The following is a 14,363-nucleotide window of genomic DNA, read 5'->3' on the forward strand; positions in this document are numbered from 1 at the left end:
TCATGGCTATGCATTTGTTGCAGGAAGGGGTGAATCAGGAGGTAAGGGGACAGGTCACAGCCTTTAAAAGAACGACATATCCATAGAAGGTGACTAAAACTGGTTAGGACCAAGTAAGTCCAAGATGGCGTAGGATTTGACTTTCCGTGGACCTTTTGAACCTCATTATAGTCTCAGTGGAATACATTAGCATCTAAATAATATCACCGCCAGTGCCATGACAGTTCTAAGGCTAGTCATGAAAGACCAAAAAGTGAGTGGTGGCCCAATTCCTGAAAATCCGTGCCACTTCCCCAATAATGGTTGGAATAATTCTCCTACACATTAGCCTGTGAAATTACCCAAGGCATAAGAAGCAACCTCATCATATTTTGAGGCCTCTCGCTTTTGAGATGGCCCACACTCTGTGGAGTGTTTCGCTCTCAGTAAATCCACTTCTTACCTATCTCTCACTGACTTTTTTTTTTTTTTTTTGTGAGGAGACATCAAGAACCTGCACTTCATTAAGATCTGAGACCAGGTGTGCGATCTCAATTAAAAGTCCCCATCTAGGTTCTGGTCAGTTCAAGTCCTGGTATGTGGGTTGCAGGGTCTCAGAGGCACCCCTTCTTGGGCCCAAAAGTGGGCTCTTGTCTAACACTCAGAAATGAATTGTTACAAGGGACACACGTGCTGACAGAGCAAGAGGCTTTATTGGAAAGGGGCGCTTGGGTGGGGAGCAGCAGGGTCAGGGAACCCAGGAGAACAGCCCCACCACGTGGCTCCGATTTTATGGTAATGGGGTTAGTTTGCAGGTTGTCTCTGGCCCACTTTTCTGACTCAGGGTCCTTCCTGGAGGCACACACACCTCCCGGCCAAGAAGGATTTCAGTGTGAGGGATTCTGGGAGGTAGGCAGGACATATCATCTCTTCTGTCCTCCCAGACCCTCACGAAATCTCCCAGTTAGTTTTCAGAGACTGCACCTCGGTCTTTATCAGGACCTCCTGTTGGTTGGCCTCCCAGGCAAGTGGTGGTGATTGTGCTTGGCCAAGGCAGGCAGTTTCAGTCAACAGTTCCCTAACACGTGGTTATTCCTTTCTTGTGCTTTATTCTGTAGGTATGAATATATGAGTAAAATGTCTTTATAAGTACTCCTGTGGATAGCTCTTCTTTGTTTATGGATTTGTTTTTACTTTATTTTTCTTTTTGCCCTGCTTTCTGTATTTATAAATATTACTGCTGTAGCCATACCTGCCATGTGTTCTGGGGTATATACAGCCTGCATTTTCTAATGTATGTGTTAAAATTATTGCATTTAAATGTACATTTCCACTTTTTAATTTTGTTTTGCTCTCTCTTACTAGTGTTCACTTAGTTCTATGAATGAAATTATTATATATTATTATACATTTTATCTATTTCATTTATAGATTTTGATACACACTTATTATACAGTACATAAACTTACGTCTTTACACATACACACATTTAGAGGGTTTTTTTAACAAATAATTTTTATTAGAGCATAGTTGATTTACAATGTTCTGTTAGTTTCAGGTGTACTGGAAGTAAATCACATATACAAATACATATATCCACTCTTGTAGATTCTTTTCCCATGTGATTCATCAGTATTGAGTAGAATTCCTTTGCTATATACAGTAAGTTCTTATCAGTTAGCTATTTTATATGTAGTTGTTGTTGTTCAGTCGATAAGTTGTGTCCAACTGTTTGCAACCCCATGGACTGCAGCACACCAGGCTTCCCTGTCCTTCATTGTCTCCTAGAGTTTGCTCAGATTCATATCCATTGGGTTGGTGATGCTATCTAACCCTCTCATCCTCTGCTGCCCTCTTCTCTTGCCTTCCATTTTTCCCAGCATCAGGGTCTTTTCAAATGAGTCAGTTCTTCACATCAAGTGGCCAAAGTATTGGAGCTTCAGCTGCAGCATCAGTCCTTCCAATGAACACCCAGGACTGATCTCCTTTAGGATGGACTGGTTGGATCTCCTTGCAGTCCAAGGGACTCTCAAGAGTCTTCTCCAACACCACAGTTCAAAAACATCAATTCTTCAGCGCTCAGCTTTCTTTATCGTCCAATTCTCACATCTGTACATGACCACTGGAAAAACCATAGCCTTGACTAGACGGACCTTTGTTGGCAAAGTAATGTCCTTGCTTTTTAATATGCTGTCTAGGTTGGTCATAGCTTTTCTTCCAAGAAGCAAGTGTCTTTTAACTTCATGGTTGCAGTCACCATCTGCAGTGATTTTGGAACCCCCAAATAAAGTCTGTCACTGTTTGCATTGTTTTCACATCTATTTGCCATGACATTTCATGACATGGGACTGAATGTCATGATCTTCTTTTTTGAATATTGAGTTTTAACCCAGCTTTTTCATTCTCTTTCACTTTCATCAAGAGGTTCTTTAGTTTCTCTTTACTTTCTGCCATATGAGTCGTATTATCTGCATATCTGAGGTTATTGATATTTCTCCTAGAAATCTTGATTCCAGCTTGTGGTGTATCCAGCCCAGCATTTCTCATTAGGTACTCTGCGTATCAGTTAAATAAGCAGGGTGATGATGTACAGCCTTGACATAGTCCTTTCCCAATTTGGAACCACTCTGTTGTTCCATGTCCAGTTCTAACTGTTGCTCCTTGACCTGCATACAGATTTCTCAGGAGACAGGGCAGGTGGTCTGATATTCCCATCTTTTGAAGAATTTTCCTCAGTTTGTTGTGATCTACACAAAGTCTTTGTCATAGTTAATGAAGCAGAAGTAGATGTTTTTCTGGAACCCTCTTGCTTTCTCGATGATCCAGCGGATGTTGACAATTTGATCTCTGGTTCTTCTGCTTTTTCTAAATCCAGCCTGAACATGTGAAAGTTCACAGTTCACATACTGCTGAAGCCTGGCTTGGAAAATTTTGAGAATTACTTTGCTAGTGTGTGAGATGAATGCAATTCTATGGTATTTGAAAATTCTTTGGCATTTCCCTTCTTTGGGGTTGAAATGAAAAGTGACCTTTTCCAGTCCTGTGGCCACTGCTGCAATTTCCCAATTTGCTGGCATATTGAGTGCAGCACTTTAACAGCGTCATCTTTTAGGATTTGAAATAGCTCAACTAGAATTCCATCACCTCCAGTAGCTTTGTTTGTGGTGATGCTTCCTAAGGCCTACTTGATTTCGCATTCCAGGATATCTGGCTCTAGGTGAGTGATCACACCACCATGATTATCTGGGTCATTAGGATCTTTTTTGTGCTTCCCTGGTGGCTCAGATGGTATAGAGTCTTCCTGCAATGCGGGAGATTCGGGTTTGATCCCAGGGTCGGGAAGATCCCCTGGAGAAGGAAATGGCAACCCATTCCAGTATCCTTGCCTGGAAAATTTCATGGATGGTGAAGCCTGGCCGGCTACAGTCCTTGGGGTTGCAAAGAGTCAGCCATGACTGAGTGACTTCACTTTCTGTGTATTCTTGCCACCTTTTCTTAATATGTTCTGCTTCTGTTATGTCCATAGCATTTCTGTCCTTTATTGTGCCCATCTTTGCATGAAATATTTTCTAGGTATCTCTTAATTTTCTTGACGAGAGCTTTCGTGTTCCCCATTCTATTGTTTTCCTCTATTTTGCACTGATCACTGAGGAAGGCTTTCTTCTCTCTCCTTGCTATTCTTTGGAATTCTGCATTCAAATGGGTATATCTTTCCTTTTCTCCTTTGCCTTTAGCTTCTCCCCTTGTCTCAGCTATTCGTAAGACCTCCTCAGACAATCATTTTGCCTTTTTACATTTCTTTTTCTTGGGGGTTATTTTTTTCGGGGTGGGGGGATCATTTTGATCCCTGCCTCGTGTACAATGTCTCGAACCTCCATCAATACTTCTTCAGGCACTCTTATCAGATCTAATCTCTTGAATCTATTTGTCACTTCCACTGTAAAATTGTAAGGGATTTGATTTAGGTCATACCTGAATAGTCTAGTGGTTTTCCATTAGGCCCATTACCAGTTAGAGGCCCATTACACGCAGGAACTCAAGATGAACGCTCATTTGTCTTCAAGGGAGAGGAGGCTTGACAAAAGTCCATTTGTTAGTTTATCCTGAATGTGTCTGACAATTCAGATGATACTAGAGGAGCCACTTGCCTGTATCCAGAGGAATCCTAGACTTCTCATCCTGGAGCACGATGCCTCTGTTACACGCTGGGAGCCAGGGATCCGGAGGCCCCATCTTCCTTGATGGTTCCCCTTTCTAAAGAGGTGGCTCCAAATATTCAGGCGGGGAGGGAAACCCTTGGCTGTGAGAACTCTTTGCGTTCCCATGGACTGTAGGCCTACATGCCAGAATCCTGGAGTGCTTGTCATTTCTTCCTCCAGGGGATCTTCCCAACCCAAGGCTCCAACCCATGTCTACTACGTTGCAGAGGGGTTCTTTATCACTAAGCCACCAGTGGGCCGGGGTGCCCCACTAATTTCCTGTGAAGAAAACTGCCACACTGAGATCAAGCCGCCCCTGCTTTTGCCCACACGTTAGAGTCTGGGCCCCTAGACCCTCCCGCTGTCCCAGACCCTGGGGCCTGAGGGTAGAGGAGGCAGAACCTGGTCTCGGGGTTTCCTGGTTCACCCGCAGGCAGACCGGGCTAGTCTTGGGAGACCCTGTCCCACTCCCCATGGAAGCTAGTCCATGGACCGGGCGAGAATACTGGAGTGGGTTTGCTATTTCCTTCTCCAGGGGGATCTTCCCCACCCAGGGATCGAACCCACGTCTCTTGTGTATCTGGCATTGGCATGTGGATTTCTTTTTTTTTCCACCGAGCCACTAGGGAAGTACTTCGAAAGCTTTACTGTGTATCTCAAAGGGACAAAGAAAGAATTTACCATCAGGGGTTTGCTAAGGGAAATGTTCTAAGAGACTGCAGGAGATCCACTGCTGGAAGTTCCAAATACCCAACTGTTCTGAGAAGGTTACAGTGAATCCCAAGAGAAAAGATTATACACTGTGACCAAACAGCCTGGGGCCTACTGACTCCCAGACATGGCAAGCTGTGACCTTTCCCCGGCCCAGCCTCTCATGAATATGCATTTATGCATGCCCCCAGGATTACAACTTCTTCCCCAGTGCAGGGCTTGGTGAGCTAGCTCCCCGTCTCTTTGTCACAAGGAATAAATGCCTCTGAATTACCGAAAGTCCTTGGTGTGTTCACTGGCTATGCACGCCTAGGGAAGGAACCGCTGAACTCGGTAACATGAAGATACACTCAGCACAACTTTGAGGTTGTGCACAGACATCCTGGGGCCACTGTGGTGGGGTCTGCAGGCTGACACCCCTCTGCAAGCCTGCACACACATACACATTCCTCCATGTCCACGACAGAAGAGGTGTGTGAGAGTTGTGAGACATGAGAACACAACCAGGGTATGTGACACACATCAGAGGCTCATGGGAATGGATGGGAGTGTGGGGACACAAATGCACACAGGCTCCAAGGAGACAGGCACGGGAGAGGGAGGCCCCAGAGCCTGGTGTTTGGGTCACACACAGGATCACAATCACGCACATGAACTGAGTGTGACCAGGCAGCCTCGGCCTGGCTGGGAGACAACCCTGTCCTTCCCCATCCGAGCGCCGCCCCTGCAGGTTTGATGGTGTGCTGATGGTTGGGGCAGTCTGGGCGTGGGTTGGAAAAGAGTTTCCAGACGCAGTATTTTAGAAGAGAGAGTTTATTGAGAGCAAAAGGAAGAGGTAGTGAGGGGCCCTGAGAAGACAGCAGGCTGACTTCCTGACAGACGGGGAGAGGCGACGCCTTTGCGGGGCTTTGGCCAGTTTTTATAGGTTTGGGATAAAGAAAATTATTATGGACATGGGTGGCATTAAGTCATTGGTCGGGGCTCTTTTGGTGCCCACTTGGCCTAATATGGAGATGGGAGCTGGCTGGTTAGGGACAGGATGGGTCATGACAAACAAGATGGCCCATGGCATGACAGTGGTTGCCACGGAGATGGGCTGATTCTGCCCAGTGACCTCTGCCTAGGGTTCTACACTCCCGTTCTGAGCGCCGGTGCTCACCTTGCGTCACCAGCAGACTCACACGTTTGAAGACCAGTTGCACACAGGAGCAAATGACCCACGTGCGGGTCAGCAAACCTTATGGGAAATGCCTGCTGTGAGGGCCCAGTCTGAAGGGGACAGAGCTGGCGACAGGGCTGGGGGAGGTGATGGTCTCTATTGGAGGGTCAGCGTGCACTGAGTCAGTTTCAAGGACAGTGGATTAAGGACTGTTTGGGGAAGGGAAGAACTATTGGTCTGGAGTGTTAGCCATTGTTTGGATGGTTTGTTTTACCCAGAGGGGCAGAGATGATCACCAAGTTATGTGGCCATCCTAGGTGAATCCTAATTCTTCCTCCTGGTGTTTCTTGATGTCTTTCCTCTTGAGTGGACAAGCATTTCTAAGACTACCTGAGAAGTTTGCTATGTATTGAATTGCAGCTACAGCAATCCCAGTAAAATACATAATTAGGTTAAATTCCAGGCTTCCCAGGTGGCATTATTGGTAAAACAAACAAACAAACAAAAAAAAACCCACGTGGGCCAATGCAGGAGATATAACAGACACAAATTAGCTCCTTGGGTTGGGAAGATCCCCTGGAGGAGGGCATGGGGATCCACTCCAGTATTCTTGCCTGTAGAATCTCATGGACAAAGGATCCTGGAGGTCTACAGTCCACAGGGCTGCAAAGAGGGTCGCATGACAAGTGATTAACCACACATGCAAGGTAAATTCCTGTTAAATTCAGAAAAACAAACACGGAGAAGAAATCTCACAGCTTAATATCATGAAAGCTTCTGGGCGATCCCACGGGTCTGTCTCTAACTTCCACAGTGTTTGGTCGGAACAGACCCAGGATGCCCCTTCCTTCAGCCTCCGATCACCCTCCAACCCTTTATTCAGTCATAACCTCCAGGATCACCCACTCAACATCCTTGGCCTCTGGGACCAGCCAATACCATTTTCTGAGCTGAGCTGCTTATTGCTGGCCAGCTGTGAGCTCCCAGATTCGGTATAATTTCTCCACCCAGATGGAGGCCGCGTCACCTGCCTGGTCAACGTGCATCTGCGGGCCTCCTACCCTACCTCAGGGCTTCTCTTTCCGCCCCGACGACGAGGCGGCTCTGGAGGGGTGGGCCAAAGTTCCTCAGATTGATGCAGGAGAAGCAGGAGGTCCCCGAGCCTCTTGAAAATGCATATCCAGCGCTGAGGCTGCGCCCTTTTCCAGGATGTGCAGAAGCGGGCTGGGGCCGAGGGAGTCAGACCCTGGACACCGTGGCGCTGCCCTGCTCACGGAGAAGAACTGAGCCAGGCCTTTGTGGGTCCCCAGGCCCCGGGTTTCCCTCGTGCCGACCCCACCTCCCTGATGTCTGGAGCCATGTCCTGCACAAGCAGGTGGAACGCAAGGTGATGGCTGCCCACCTGACCAACCTCTGCAGGCCAGCCGGTCCCCAGGCTGTACTGGGCGAGTTTCTCTTCCAAAGGCTCAGCCTCAAGCTGAAACAATCAAAGGGAAACCACGATGCTTTTTTCTGCAAAAAGTTTCTGCGAAGTGTTGTAAAGAGCCTAGAACTTTACCAGGCAAACCAGGGTGAGCCCGTAGCATGTGTGAGTCCCACAGTCACGCCTGTAGTCTGACGCCCCCAGGACGCACTTATCAGTTAGGATGTTTTCAAATTTCCTCCTATGGCTGGAAAAATCTTGGGGGCTAATTTCAAAACTGGATGAAATAATCAATATGACCTTTGGTGTTTTTTTAAAAAGTATTGTCCACAGAGATATAAATATAACAAGTCCTCACTCTGAGCCCGTCTTGGCGCCTTTTATATAATCAAATGCACACTCTCTGTTGCCAAGGGCACAAACCCTCCTGTGGTGTTCTATCCTATGTTGTTAGGACACACAGCTCTTAGTGAGAAAAGAATCATTTTCCCCTGCTAAATGTGCAGTGTCTGAAGAATAGCTTGTGGTTTCTATATTCTTTTGCAAAAGTAGCATTTTGAAGATGTATGCCCTTTTAGCTCCTCGCGACATAATTGGGTTGTAGCTGTACCTGAATCCGAGCCCTGGGATCCCCATGAGTTGGAGATTGCAGAGCATTCACTCTCAGGAAATGACCCTTGGTTCTTTCCATCCCTGGGAGTGGTTTGGGACAAGGGGGCCTGTAAAGAGACCAGGCCCCCAGTGCCAGAATCAGGAATGAGCTGCATTGCAGTGGGCGAAGGGCCCGCTAGGGTTCACTCTATCGTCCAGTTTCTCTGTGTCACCTTCATGGCTGCGGTCACTCAGAGGGGGCCGCTGGTGGCCTGGATGCTCCACACAGCAAGCACCATGCTTTGAGGGGTGGGATGACACGGACCACAGAGATATGAGCCGGGAAGAAGGGCATCATTGAGAGTGGTACACATACGTGAGAGCAGATGCAGGCAATGAAACATCTCTGTTACCAAGACAGAGTTCACAAGCGAGAGAATGGGGGAAACTTGACGTCGCCAGACAGGTGAGTAGTGTGGTGGTCCCTGTCTCTAGAGAGCTTTGATGTGGGAGACAGAGAGGAGTTTCATACCCTTCTGAGCTCTGCTGATAACCCAGGCCTGGGTGACTTTGAGGGTGGAAAAATCAACCCAAAAACTACAAGTCAATCAAATATACTCACCAAGAAGGGATGTCTCCACAAGCTGCCTGCAGCAGCAGCTAGAGTCGTCTGGTCCAGGGCTGCATACCACCGCACCCAAAACTGTCTGGGGAGGGGGGTGGGGAGGGAGACATCCCAAAGTCAGGAGGCTGCTGAGCCCTCCAGATGAAGGGTGAAAAATGTCACTTTCTACATGTACACTGACTCACATGCACTGCGTCCGTGCCACGTGGTGGAGGAGGGAAGGCTCCATGACAGATACTGGCAAGGATTCCAGGCAGGTCCCAAAGGGCAAGGTTACTGTGAAAGACTCCAGTGGACTCAAGACTTAAGAGAAGTTCCCTAGGATGTCTGGATGCTTGCAGTTCAATTCCTGGCTGATTCCTCCTTCACAAAGACTAACCTCCAGAACTTTGCTCTGTGATTATGTAGGACAAGGAAAGGAATACATTGCCCACACACCTAAGATGTTTCCCTGATTTAAATTTACTAGTGCTGTTTCACACTGTTCATGGGGTTCTCAAGGCAAGAATACTGAAGTGGTTTGCCATTCCCTTCTGCAGTGGACCACGTCTTGTCAGAACTCTCCACCATGACCCGTCCGTCTTGGGTGGCCCTACATGGCATGGCTCATAGTTTCATTGAGTTAGACAAGGCTGTGGTCCATGTGATCACGTTGGTTAGCTTTCTGTGATTGTGGTTTTTAGTCTGTCTGTCCTCTGATGGTGAAGGATAAGAGGCTCATGGATGCTTCCTGATGGGAGAGACTGACTGTGGGGGAAACTGGGTCTTGCTCTGATGGGCAGGGCCATGCTCAGTAAATCTTTAGTCTGATTTTCTGTTGATGGGTGGGGCTGTGTTCCCTCCCTGTTGTTTGACCTGAGACCAAACTGTGGTGGAGGTGATGAAGATAGTGGCGACCTCCTGCAAAAGGTCCCACGCATGCACTATTGCACTCAGTCCCCCGACCTTGCAGCAGGCCACCACTGACCCACGCCTCTGCCAGAGACTCTCAAACACTCACAGGCAAGTCTGGGTCAGTCTCTTGTGGGGTCACTGCTCCTTTCTCCTGGGACCTGGTGCACACAACATTTTGTTTGTGCCCTCCAAGAGTGTTTTCCCATTCCTGTGTAAGTTCTGTAATCAAATCCCACTGGCCTTCAAAGTCAAATTCCCTGGGGGTTCTGACATCTTTCTGACACTGAAAAATGAATTCCCCAGGTAGGTTGGTGCCCAGTATGCTCCTGGAGAATAAGGGAGAAATGACTCCAGAAAGAATGAAGAGACATCAGCCAAGCTGAAAACAACACCCAGTTGTGGATGTGACTGGTGATGGAAGTAAAGTCTGATGCTATAATGAACAATATTGCATAGGAACCTAGAATGTTAGGTCCATGAATCAAGGTAAATTGGAAGTGATCAAACAGGAGATGGCAAGAGTGAACGTCGACATTTTAGGAATCCGTCAACTAAAATGGACTGAAATAGGTGAATTTAATTCAGATGACCATTATATCTACTTCTGTGGGAAAGAATCCCTTAGAAGAAATGGAGTAGCCCTCATAGTCAAAAGAGTCTGAAATGCAGTACTTGGGTGCAATCTCAAAAACGACAGAATGATCTCTGCTCTTTCCAGGGCAAACCATTCAACATGACAGTAATCCAACTCTATACCCCAACCAGTAATACTAAAGAAGCTGAAGTTGAATAGTTCTGTGAAAACCTACAAGACTTTCTAGAACTAACACCCAAAAAAGATGTCCTTTTCATCATAGGGGACTGGAATGCAAAAGTAGGAAGTCAAGAGATACCTGGAGTAACAGGCAAGTTTGGCCTTGGAGTACAGAATGAAGCAGGCCAAAGGCTAACAAGAGTTTTGCCAAGAGAACGCACTGGTCACAGCAAACACCCTTTTCCAGCAACACAAGAGAAGACTCTACACATGGACATCACCAGATGGTCAATACTGAAGTCATACTGATTATATTCTTTGCAGCCAAAGATGGAGAAGCTCTATACAGTCAGCAAAAACAAGACCAGGAGCTGACTGTGGCTCAGATCTTGAACTCCTTATTGCAAAATTCTGGCTTAAATTGAAGAAAGTAGGGAAAGCCACTGGACCATTCATGTATGACCTAAATAAAATCCCTAATGATTATACAGCGGAAGTGACAAATAGATTCAAGGGCTTCGATTTGACAGACAGCATGCCTGAAGAACTATGGATGGAGGTTCCTGACATTGTACAGGAGGCAGTGATCAAGACCATTCCCCCAAAACAAATGTAAAAAGGCAAAATGGTTGTCTGGAGACTTTACAAATAACTGAGAAGAGAAGCTAAGGGAGAAAAGGAAAGATATACCAATCTGAATGCAGAGTATCAAAGAACACCAAGGAGAGATAAGAAAGGCTTCCTCAGTGATCAATGCAGAGAAATAGAGGAAAACAATAGAATGGGAAACACTAGAGATCGCTTCAAGAAAATTAGAGATACCAAGGGAACATTTCATGCAAAGATGGGCACAATAAAGGACAGAAATCGTATGGACCTAACAGAAGCAGAAGATATTAAAAAGAGGTGGCAAGAATACACAGAAGAACTACACAAAAAAGATCTTCATGACACAGATAACTACGATGGTGTGATCACTCACTTAGAGCCAGACATCCTGGAATGGGAAGTCAAGTGGGCCTCAGGAAGTGTCACTACAAGCAAAGCTAGTGGAGGTGATGGAATTCCAGTTGAACTATTTCAAATCCTAAAAGATGATGCTGTGAAAGTGCTGTACTCAATTTGAGAGCAAATGTGGAAAACTCAGCTGTGGCCACAGGACTGGAAAAGGTCAGTTTTCATTCCAATCCCAAAGAAAGGCAATGTCAAAGAATGCTCAAACTACCACACAATTGCACTCATCACACATCCTCACAAAGTAATGCTCAAAATTCTCCAAGCAAGGCTTTCAACAGTATGTGAACTGTGAACTTCCAGATGTTCAAGCTGGATTTAGAAAAGTCAGAGGAACCAGAGATCAAATTGCCAACATCCATTGGATCTCAAAAAAGAAAGTGAGTTCCAGAAAAACATCTGGTTTATTGACTATGCCAAAGCCTTTGACTGTGTGGATCACCGCAAACTGTGGAAAATTCTGAAAGAGATGGGAATACCAGACCACCTGACCTGCCTCTTGAGAAACCTGTATGCAGGTCAGGAAGCAACAGTTAGAACCAGACATGGAACAACAGACTGGTTCCAGATTGGGAAAGGAGTACTTCAAGTTTGTATATTGTCACCCTGCTTATTTAACTTACATGCAGAGTGCATCATGCACAGTGCCAGGCTGGATGCATCAGAAGCTGGAATCAAAATTGCCAGGAGAAATATTCATAACCTTAGATACGCAGATGACACCATCCTTATGGCAGAAAGCAAAGAGGAACTAAAGAGCCTCTTAGTGAAAGTGAAAGAGGAAAATGAAAAAGCTGGCTTAAAACTCAACTTTCAAAAAACGAAGATCATGGCATCCGGTCCCATCACTTCAAATAGATGGGGAAACAATGGAAACTGTAGGAGACTTTATTTTTTTGGTCTCCAAAATCACTGCAGATGGTGACTGCAGCCATGAAATTAAAAGATGCTTGCTCCTTGGAAGAAAAGCTATGACCACTCTATACAGTATATTAAAAAGCAGAGACATTACTTTGCTAACAAAGGTCCGTCTAGCCAAAGCTATGGCTTTTCCAGTAGTCATGTATGGATGTGAGAGTTGGACTATAAAGTTGAGCACTGAAGAATTGATGCTTTGGAACTGTGATGTTGTGAGAAGACTGTTGAGAGTCCCTTGGACTGCAAGGAAATCCAACCAGTCCATCCTAAAGGAAATCAGTCCTGAAGGACTGATGCTGAAGATGAAACCCCAATACTTTGGACACCTGATGGAACTAACTGACTCATTGGAAAAAGACCCTGATGTTGTGAAAGATTGAAGGCAGGAAGGAGAAGGTGACGATAGAGGATGAGATGGTTGGGTGGCATCACCAACTTGATGGACATGAGTTTGAGCAAGCTCAGGCAATTGGTGATGGACAGGGAAGCCTGGCATGCTGCAGTCCACTGGGTCACAGAATGGGACATGACTGAGCAACTGAACTGAGTGCTGTTTCAGTTTAAGCTAATAACTGTTCAGGCTGAATAACTTACAGTGTTCACTACATTCCTAATACTCTTCTGGGTGTGCAGAGTTTTGTAAGATTTAAATGTTTTTGATGACACTTGGCTAGAAAAGGCAGAACTCTGTTCCTTAGGGCTTAGAATGGGATAAGGGCATCAGGTGGGGCACACAACAGGCTGTCCAGAGGCATGGTAAGCAACCTGCACTGTAGGGAGCACCCTGTACTTAGCAAGTGGTGTGCGGCTAGCTAGGATCCCCAGGCTCTCCATCAGTGACCTAGTTGGAATAACTTCAAGGAGCAAGGGTACAGATACAGAGGCTGTCTCAGTTGCCTGGTATTCTGGCTCTGGGACATAAGGGATGGTGTATAGCAGTCCATAATTTGAATGTCTGATATGGACAGTGATTGGGTGTGGACTTAATCAGCTACTTCAAAAGAGGAAATAACTAGCATCAAGCCAGGGACTTAAAAGTGGATCAAGATAGTATTTTCATAAAAGTATGTTTCAAGATAACTAGTAATGACCTGCTGTGTAGCACAGGGGACTCTACTCAATACACTGTAAAAAGAATCTTTAAAAAAGTGGATATATATACATGTACAGCTGATTCACTTTTGCTGTACACCTAAAACTAACACAACATTGTAAATCAACAACACTGTGATAAAAATTTTAAAAGTAATAAAACACTGTGGTACTGTCATAAAAGCAAACTTTTAGACCACGGAAGCAGAACAGAGTGCCCAGAACTGGAAGCCAATATATTTAAAGAAATAATCGACAAGAGTGCCAAGACATTTCAATGGGAGGACAGTCTCTCCAACAAATTGTTGGAAAGTGGATATCTACATTTACATGAATGAGGTTGGATTCCTACACCATGGCCAAAAACGAGTTCAAAATGATCAATGAGCTAACAGTAAGATGTAAACTCATAAAACACTTAGATGAACACATAGGGGAAAAACTTCATGATATTGGATTTGAAAATTTTTTTTGGTGTTGACATGAAAAGCATAGGAAACAAAAGGAAAAAATAAAGATACAAAATTCTGTGCAAAGACACAACTAACAGTGAAAAGGCAACCCACTGAATGGAAGAAAAACATTTACAAACTGTATATTTGATGATAAGTATCTAGATATATAAAGAACTTCTACAACTCAAAAATGAGAAAAATTACCTAAAAAATACTTAAATGTGGTAAACAATTTTTTTTTTTTAATTTATAGCTGTACTGAGTCTTCGCTGTAGTGCACAGGCTTTCCCTAGTTGCAGTGAGTGGGGTTACTCTTCATGTGGTGTACAGGCTTCTCATTGTATTGGCCTCTGTTGCAAAACAGAGACTCTAGGCATGCAGGCTTCAGTGGTTGCAGATCACAGACTTAGTTGCCCTGTGGCACATGGAATCTTCCCACACCAGGGATTGAATCCATGTCCCTTGCATTGGCAGGTGAATTCTCAACTACTGAACCACCAGTAAAGTCCAGATACATTTTAAAAATGAATACACACAAATGGCCAAGAA

Source organism: Moschus berezovskii, chromosome 22 (assembly GCF_049115385.1).
Source record: "Moschus berezovskii isolate FMDL1 chromosome 22, NW_MosBer_1.0, whole genome shotgun sequence".
In the NCBI taxonomy this organism is placed as follows: Eukaryota; Metazoa; Chordata; class Mammalia; order Artiodactyla; family Moschidae; genus Moschus; species Moschus berezovskii.